This window comes from Chinchilla lanigera, unplaced genomic scaffold (genome assembly GCF_000276665.1).
Source record: "Chinchilla lanigera isolate Chin_1 unplaced genomic scaffold, ChiLan1.0 scaffold00047, whole genome shotgun sequence".
In the NCBI taxonomy this organism is placed as follows: domain Eukaryota; kingdom Metazoa; phylum Chordata; class Mammalia; order Rodentia; family Chinchillidae; genus Chinchilla; species Chinchilla lanigera.
In genome coordinates, this window is record NW_004955448.1 from 14,782,789 (window position 1) to 14,791,280 (window position 8,492).

An 8,492-nucleotide genomic window follows, 5' to 3' on the forward strand; every position below is an offset into this window, starting at 1 on the left:
TAGCCTCTTCAATAGCCTCTTTAGTGCTGGAAATATTGGTTTGCACATGCTAAAGACTAAAGTGAGCCCAATGCCTATCACCATGCAGTAAACTAAAGTCAAAATGGATCAAAGATCTAAATATTAAAACAGAAAAACTAAATTTATGGGTAGAGAAAGTAGGTAAAAATCTTGATGACATTGGGGTAAGCAGAGAATTCATGAACAAAAACCAAACTGCACCTGAAATACTTCAAAGAATCAACAACTGGGATCTCACCTTATTGAAAAGTTTCTGCACATCAAAAGAAATCACCAACAGAGCAAAAAGTAAACCCATGAATTGGTAAAAATTTTTAGACAACTGTCCCTCAGACAAAGGACTCCTATCTAGAACATATAAGGAATTAAAAATATATATCTACCTTAATATCCAGTTGATATCACTCATGTTTCAAAGACAGCATTTGTGTCTATCTTCTTGCCCTTAAGAGTATTAATTCTTCCCCTTTATTTGCCCATAAGAATGTATCCTCTGTTACCCCATATTAAATGCGTGTGTATTTGCCTCTGGTGACCCGATTGAACTGAGAACACTTACGAGAGCACGGACAGCACCTTTCTTGGCTTTGCAGCATTGAATTTACACTGCTTCACACAGTATCTGGTATTGAGCAAGATACAGCATCAACTATGAGCTGTACATGTATTAAATTCTCCTTTGCCAAGTCCCACGAGCAAAAGGCTGGTAGGATTGTCACAGGACTTGACTTTGCACTGTGTGGTTATAACGAGAGGTTATAGAACGGGAAACCATCTCTGCCTTGGATAACGTCCAGTAGCAAGGACCATCAGCCCTCCAGTTGCCAGGTATCATAATCCTTTCCCAGGATGGGGAAGAACAAAGTCTACTTGGGGGTATAATTGTTAATGAGGCGGTCACATGTTCAAAAATCAATTCTTACCTCAACAATATAACGTTAAAACCCTTACTATAGTGGGAAAGCCAGGAGTAATTTTTCATTTGCTCTCTTCTCTTACTTTCAATGATGACATTATCTACACGTACGGGGCTCTGCGGCCACGCACGCACACAGCGCCTGTCCTCGCTCTCACAGTCTTCTCTGACAGAGCGGCCCGTCCCAGCCAAGGAAAGACAAGCAGGCTTCGTGCATACGGTTTCCAAATTCCAATGTGTGGTCCTACCTTTTATGTATGAGTACAGGTCTGTGGCATGCATTGTTTACATTCCTTGTGAGGAGCTGGTCCATGTATACAACTCACCCTAGTTCCTGCTCTCATCCCCTTTCCCTTCTCTCCCTTCCTGTCCACCCATCCCTTGACCCCTGCATTTTGTGGGTGCATGTTTGCAGTACATTGTGTTGACACCCTTTATGTGGAATCGGTACAGCTCATAACTCACCTTAATTCTTCCTCTCACTACACTTGTGTGAAGAAGCTTCTTGCCCCCTACATCCTCTGTTTAAATCTTCCTATGGACCTAATGCGCATGTACTTCTGTGAGACCGCCTTGAGCAGGCATCCACTGGGAAGCACAGAAGTAGCACATTAGAAGAGTCTTGGATGCCCGAACACCCTTTTAGACTGTAGCTACCTGGACATCAACACAATTCACCTCCCGAAACAGTCTATCTGCTCTCAGCAGGGAACATTTGCATCTCTTAATTAGAGTACTTTGTTCCAGGACAGATTTTGGTTATTGAGCTGTGGATTCTGGTGATGACAAGTTAAGCGTCTTCAGTATGGATGAGGAGGCTGCTTTCTGGATTCTGAATGTGATCTCTTGCCGACTTCTGTTGTGTAGCTCGCCGAGTCTTATCACAGATCTGGAAACTGTGTGTGTATATATATAGCATGCGTGATCATATAGAACTAAGATTAATTATTATAGATCTTACATTAATTATTAAAACTATTACAAATTAATTAATACAAATCTTAAAATGACTAACATAATTAATTATAAAATAAAATAGACGATGAAGTATCATTCTACTGTTATTTGGTGAGAAAAGTTTTACTTGTTCTTTACTTTTCTCACGTTTGTATTTTCCAAATGTGAACGGTGGACCTGAACGATGACGTGCTCTGAATGCTCCTGGGACCAGAGCGTGGAAGCCGGCCCCCAAGAGCAGTCCTAGGCCGCTTGAGGCCGGAAAGAGCCTCTGGTCCTTTGGTTCCGTGATTACTCCAGAGAATATTTCCTCACCAGATACCAGACTGCTGGCACCTGGACAAGTGCTCTTCCAGAATTATGAAAAGTAAATTTTGGTTATTTTTAAATCATCAAGTTTTATATTTTGTTAGAACAACCCGAACAGACTGAAAGAAATGGGAGGTAATTGCTTTTAAACTTGAGTCCTCGGAGAACTCGGAATGCCGTTCACAGGCTGTCCTTAAATCCTCCCTGAAGTAAATGGGGGAAAAAAATGGAGACTTAGTAAATTTCTATTGTATGATACATAAAAATTACTTTTTCTGTGTATTACTAACAATGTTCCTCATATAAAGAGGAACAACAAATATGAATTAATGTCTGAAAACATGTTTTGTTAGTTATCATAAATATTATTAAAAATACATCTCATTAATGAGAATAGCCCTAAAATTTCCAACATGTTACAATTTTCTTTATTCACCGTTCATATTCTAATTATAAGAATGTTACTGCAGGATAAGCCACGTTTGGAATATCATATATCTATTGCACATTGGAAGTAGTCAATAACAGTGTCTACCTAAGAAATCCAAATTGAATATTTCATTTCAGTTATAATTAAGAGCCTTGTAAGGGAATGCATTCTCTTTTTTCTAAAGTTTATCACTCCTTTAGAATCTTTTAAAAAGCATATTCCTAGAAAATAAAGATATAGAATTTTTCTATTCCCCTAAGCTTGCCTATACCGAAAAGATAAAATATTCTTTAAAATAAAAAAATAAAGTTAATTCTCCATGAAAAATGATGTAGCTAGCTAATATATAAGTGGAGTCTTTTCTTGTACCAGTAGAGGTTAAAGTGAAATTAGATTTGTGTCTTTGTTTCTTGATAAGAATTTTAAGAGGCAACACTGTTTGCCTTCTGAAGGTAAATGCTTCATATTTTTCATAATTGTCAAGGGGATACTGAGCTAGATCTTAAAGATAGATCAACCAAAAGAAAGAGAAATGTTTTATCGACTTTTAAAATTACTTTGATCCTTGCTTCTCTCTCAAAATTCTGTACCTCTGAGAACTCATCCTTCTGTTGTCATCACTGTGGTGAAAACCACTAAATTTCTTTTTCTATTTTTTCTCAGCTAATGTGTTCCTAACTTTCCACTGTACATTTTTTATACTTTCATCTTCACACCTAAATACAATATGCCTAACATTCTGTTGCACGTTTTTCCTTGAATGGGCTTTCATTCCTCAAAGTCACCCATTCTGAAATCAAATTCAGCATCTTTGCAGTTTTCTCCTAAAATATCTCAGCATCTTTCACACCACCATTTTTATAGAAATCATTCTTGTGATCTACCTATCATAGTTCACTTTTAAATTTGTCCATGAAGATTTGATGATCTCAGAATTTCTGTAGATTTTAATATATATCAAAGTGAATTTTGATTCTTTGTGTATTAGTTAAAAATAAATTTAATTTTTAAAATGCTTGTAATATTAAATACAACTTATTTTGTTCCCAAAAGTTTTCAACGATATAAAATTTAACTATGACTATTACGTTGAAATTGTCTTAACTGGATAATCATTAATCCTTGTCAAATCCCTTGAAGTACAATGTACAATTTCCATTTTACACATAGTTCATTAAAACTGCAAATAATGCCTCCCTAAACCAAAAAGTATAATTTGAATTCAGTCCTACTTTGATTTATGATTTGAAGAACCTTCTATGTAATATGGTTTCTGATAGTTTGTCAGAAAGGAATTTTTTTAAAACTCTACCCCACTCTGAAAATAGAATGAATGCTTAATAAATGTTGGTTGATTGGTAAATTAATGAATGTGAGTGAATCTTGAAAAAGGAAACAATTTTATTTGATAACAAATAAGGAAACCTAAGCTGGCAGGGATAACAATACTATTTCTGCATATATAAATATATTCTTGCTTATTTATAGTCACGATTAAAACCTACTGTATCATACATAATAGTCAAAATCATAAGGTGCTGTTGTGTCTAGTGGAGTTGAGGTCCCCAGGCTCACCCCAGCCGAGCTTGTCTCTTGCTCTGATATAGAAAGAGGAAGAGGAGATGGGTGAGACCAGGGCAAGGCAACGCCATCCCAGAATTCCAAGGAGAAGCAGTACAAAAGCCACGCTAGGGAGTGGGGGACCCAGAGCAGGAACACCGCTGCATCTGGAGCTGAGGTCTTCTTTTTTTGGGCTGGGGCCCTCTCTCCACTCACCCTGAGGGTCACTATTTGATCGGTTATTGGATTTGCTGCTAGGGGCCTAGATTTTGCGGGTGAATAGAGGAATTTTGAGTGACGAAACAACCAACTGAAAGGGGAGCTTAGGTGACCCAGTGACAGCTGCACAGCAGGAGGAGGGGTCAAAGAGTAGGCTGTCAGTTCAGCTGATGTGAGTTTGCTGTGATGTAGAAGCTATTTGCTTTCTCCTTCCTGCAAGGGCCTGGCTCCCGCATGTCACCCATATAAAGGTGCTGACTGTCCCTACAATCTGGATCCAGTGATGGGTTTCCAGATTTCAACATGTGAAAAATACATAAAACATAGTACTGGAGAGGTTGCTAAAGGACATCATTGATTAGTTTTGAAATATGTACAGTGCCCCTTGCATAATAACATTATCTAATATGATCATTGTAGCAAAGCCCCGACTGTAGGAAGCCCTGAAAGTCTTCCAGTACACTCCTTTGCACCTTAAATAAACTATATCCAACAAGTGGTCCTGGGAAAACTAGATAATGGTTTGCAGAAGATTGAAACTGGATGCATAACTCTCACCATGCACTAGATCAAAATCAAAACTGACAAAGATCCAAATATTAAAACAGAAGGATGAATCTACTGGAGGATAAAATAGGTAAAACACCTGAAGCCACAGATATAGAGAAGGAGTTTCAAAACAGAACCGTAATTGCTCAAGAAATAACAGCAAGAATAAACAAATGTGATTGCATCAAATAGGAAAGCTTCTATATAGCAAAAGAATCAATTAGTAGAGTGTAGACACAACCTAAAGAATGTAAAACATTTTGCCAGATATTTCTCAGAGGGTTAACTGCTAAAATATCTAAAGGACTGAAAAAAATTAGGCCAACTAAAATAAAAGACCCAGTCAAGAAATGCGCAAGTGAAATGAACAGGCATTTCCCACAGGAAGAAGTACAAATGGCCTACAGATACATTAAAAAAATGTTGAACACCTCTGGCCATTAGAACAATGCCAATTAAAGCAATGCTAAGATTCCATTTTACTTCAGGAAGAATGACAATCATTAAGAATAAATAAGTAACAAATGCTCATGAGGCTGTGGTGAAAAGGGGACCTCCCTACATTGTTGGTGTGAATGTAAATTAGTACACCCATTGTGGAAATCACTGTGGAGATTTTTCTAAGAACTAAACTTATAAATTCCATTTGTCCTAGTGTCACAGTGTGCAACCATGGGATGTAGAGGATCAGTGATTGTTTGGAGACAAGACCCAGTTCAGTCACGGAGAGGCCCCAGGCAATAGGTCAGCCAAGAGCACCCGGCATTAGGGAGGTTCTGAGGAGAAGCCTTTGGTTTGAGCTATGAGAACTCTCTAGGATTCATTTAAATATCAGGGTAAGAGAAAAAAAGCAGAAGAAAAACAGTTTGATGAAGGATCTGTCCCGAGGCGAGGCAGTTTTTCTGGAGGAAAGGGGAAGGACAATGGCCAGCAGCAGCATGCTTCACCACTCTAAGCTCCTTGTTTCTTAATCATTCACTCCTCACGTCGGCTGTGTGCTTTGGCCCTGCAGTTTAATCATTCACTCCTCAGCTAAATCCTCCAAAACTCAGCTGTCCCCTTTTAGGTACCTTTTCTTAAGACAGTATTACAGTGATACACATACACCAGTGTTTGTAGCAGCACAATTGGTGATAGCTAAATCCTGGAAGCAGCCTTCTGCCATCAACAGATGATAAGACAAGGAAAATGTGTTATCTAAACATAATGGAATATTGCTCAGTTATAAAGGGAAAATTTGAAGGAAAGGAGATATTTGCAGGAAAATGGATATACCTGGAAAAGATAATGCTGAGTGAAGTAAACCAGACATATAAGCTTAAATACTGTGTGGTATCGCTCATTTGAGTAGGGCAAACTACAAAGAAAGAGATTAATAAAGGATGGATAGAAGCAGGCAGAGGGATGGATATTTTGCGAATGGGAAGAGGCCCAAGAGACTAAGGGTGAGACGGTAGGGGAGGAGAAGGAGAAATACGTACAGTAAAGATAAGCCATATACAGGAGCCTAATAACCTCAATGAAAACATTACATGTCATAAACATGAGCTGAGGTTGACACCAATAAGAATGAAAGTGGAGAAAGGGGTGGGGAGAGAGAGATCTTTAAAAAGAAACAACGTGTATTATGCCCGTGTTCCCGCTCTCCAACTGCCCAGAAACTACGTGCGCTGCACGCATGTACAGGAAATAGGTCAAAAGAAAATCTTAATTATATGATCACAAACATTTCCTAGAGAAAGGAAGACATCAAGACAGAACATGAGGACTGCCCCTCATGATGGAAGAGAGTAGGCAGTCTCCCCTCCCTCTCAGCAGCTACCTTAACTGTTACAGATAGCTCACTGGGAGGCAGCAGAGCTGTCTGTCCAGCACTGCTCTAGACTTGTATAGATCATTCTTTAGGCCTCTAAGATAGCTGCGAATAGCATCCTTTGATTTGTGAACTTTCTCTTAATACTAAGTCCCCAAATCGGGTGCCTGGTAAAACAGTCATGCAAACATTAAAACTACAATCTTAGCATGAACTCATACTTCCAAAATAAAAGCAATAGGGAAATTAAACTATTCATAGAATATTTCTTCAAAATATTGAAAAATTATTCAGTTCATGTGATTATGTCCAAAATGGGGGCCAAGATCTCAAAATTTCTTTAGAACTAGTAGGAAATGTTACATGGTGATCAGTATTTACCAAGTATTAATTTAGGTTCGTAATATTTTAAGTTGATGACCCATGTGGGGAAGAAATCCTTTACCCAATGTTTAATTAAACACAACAGTGTGGTTAAGCCTTGTCTAACGACTGCCTCCAGTTACCACAGCAGCTGTAACCACTAAAAGCTCCTTGGAGACAGTTATGTGGCAGGGCAGGGAGGGGCTGTAAAAGGCTGTGGCTTTCACTCTCCCGTGTCGTCAGAAGCGCAGAGGTGGGTCCTATCCATCCACTGGCGAAACGGCGAGGAAAGGCACTAGACTTAAGGATCAGGGATTTAGTAAAGTAGCAATCACAAGTTTTGCAAAGTGTTTCTTTCACGTGATTGCAATTTTCTGTCTTTCTATTCTCTACTTTGCTTCATTCTTTTCACCTATAATTGCCACCCCAAAGTGTTCAGTTTTGTAAGACTCTAACATAAAACATTTTCCCTTTAGCCTTGGAATATGGAGACCAATTTACAAGTTTGCTGGTTAAGGTGGGTTTCAATTTACGGAGACTTAAGCAAGCGCTGTCTCACGGTTACACCTCCCTCCCCAACTCTGTATTTCTCAGTGCCCTGTAAATCATAAACACTCAAGGAATGTGCTGAAACTGCACGATCTTAAAATTAATTCTATTGATGAAAATTGTTTTTCTTAAAATTGCAACATCAAGTTAAGTTTAAAAGATACAATAAACTGTCAAATGATATCACAATACCTATGACAAGGCAATAGAATGATCCGTTTACTTGGTTGTGTTCTCAGTTTATTTGGTTATATCCTAGTCACCTATTTACCTAATTTGTAATCAACTAAAGTCTACATGGAACTCTAGGTCATTTAAGCTACCTTAGTCTTCGGGGTATTCCTCACTAACTAGGCACATTAAAATACAATGAAGTTAATCCAATTACTCCTACTCAGAGCAATCATCCCTTTATCAAAGTATAAATTTTGATATGTAAAAATGCAAAGTAGAAATTGGATTTTTCATTTAAATTTGAAATGTTTAAATGTTTTATATTAATTTTGTGGACACCTTCTGAAAAGTACTATCCTCAGTTTTATTAATTAGTATGAAAAACAATATTTCAAAGAGATTTGAAATGCAGTTATATAGTACAAAAATTTTTTATCTTGTTAATTTTGAATTTTTTTCCAATAATTTTGCTTTCCAAATTAAAACAAATTTGCTTCAGTCTTGTAGAGCAAACCATAAGCAGTCTGAAAAGAACCAAAAGAAAAGACAGAAAATGGAAGTAAAGAAAGAAGAAAAAAAATAAAAGGAAGAGAATCCCATATTATATTTAGATGGTATTTTCTGTCTAAATG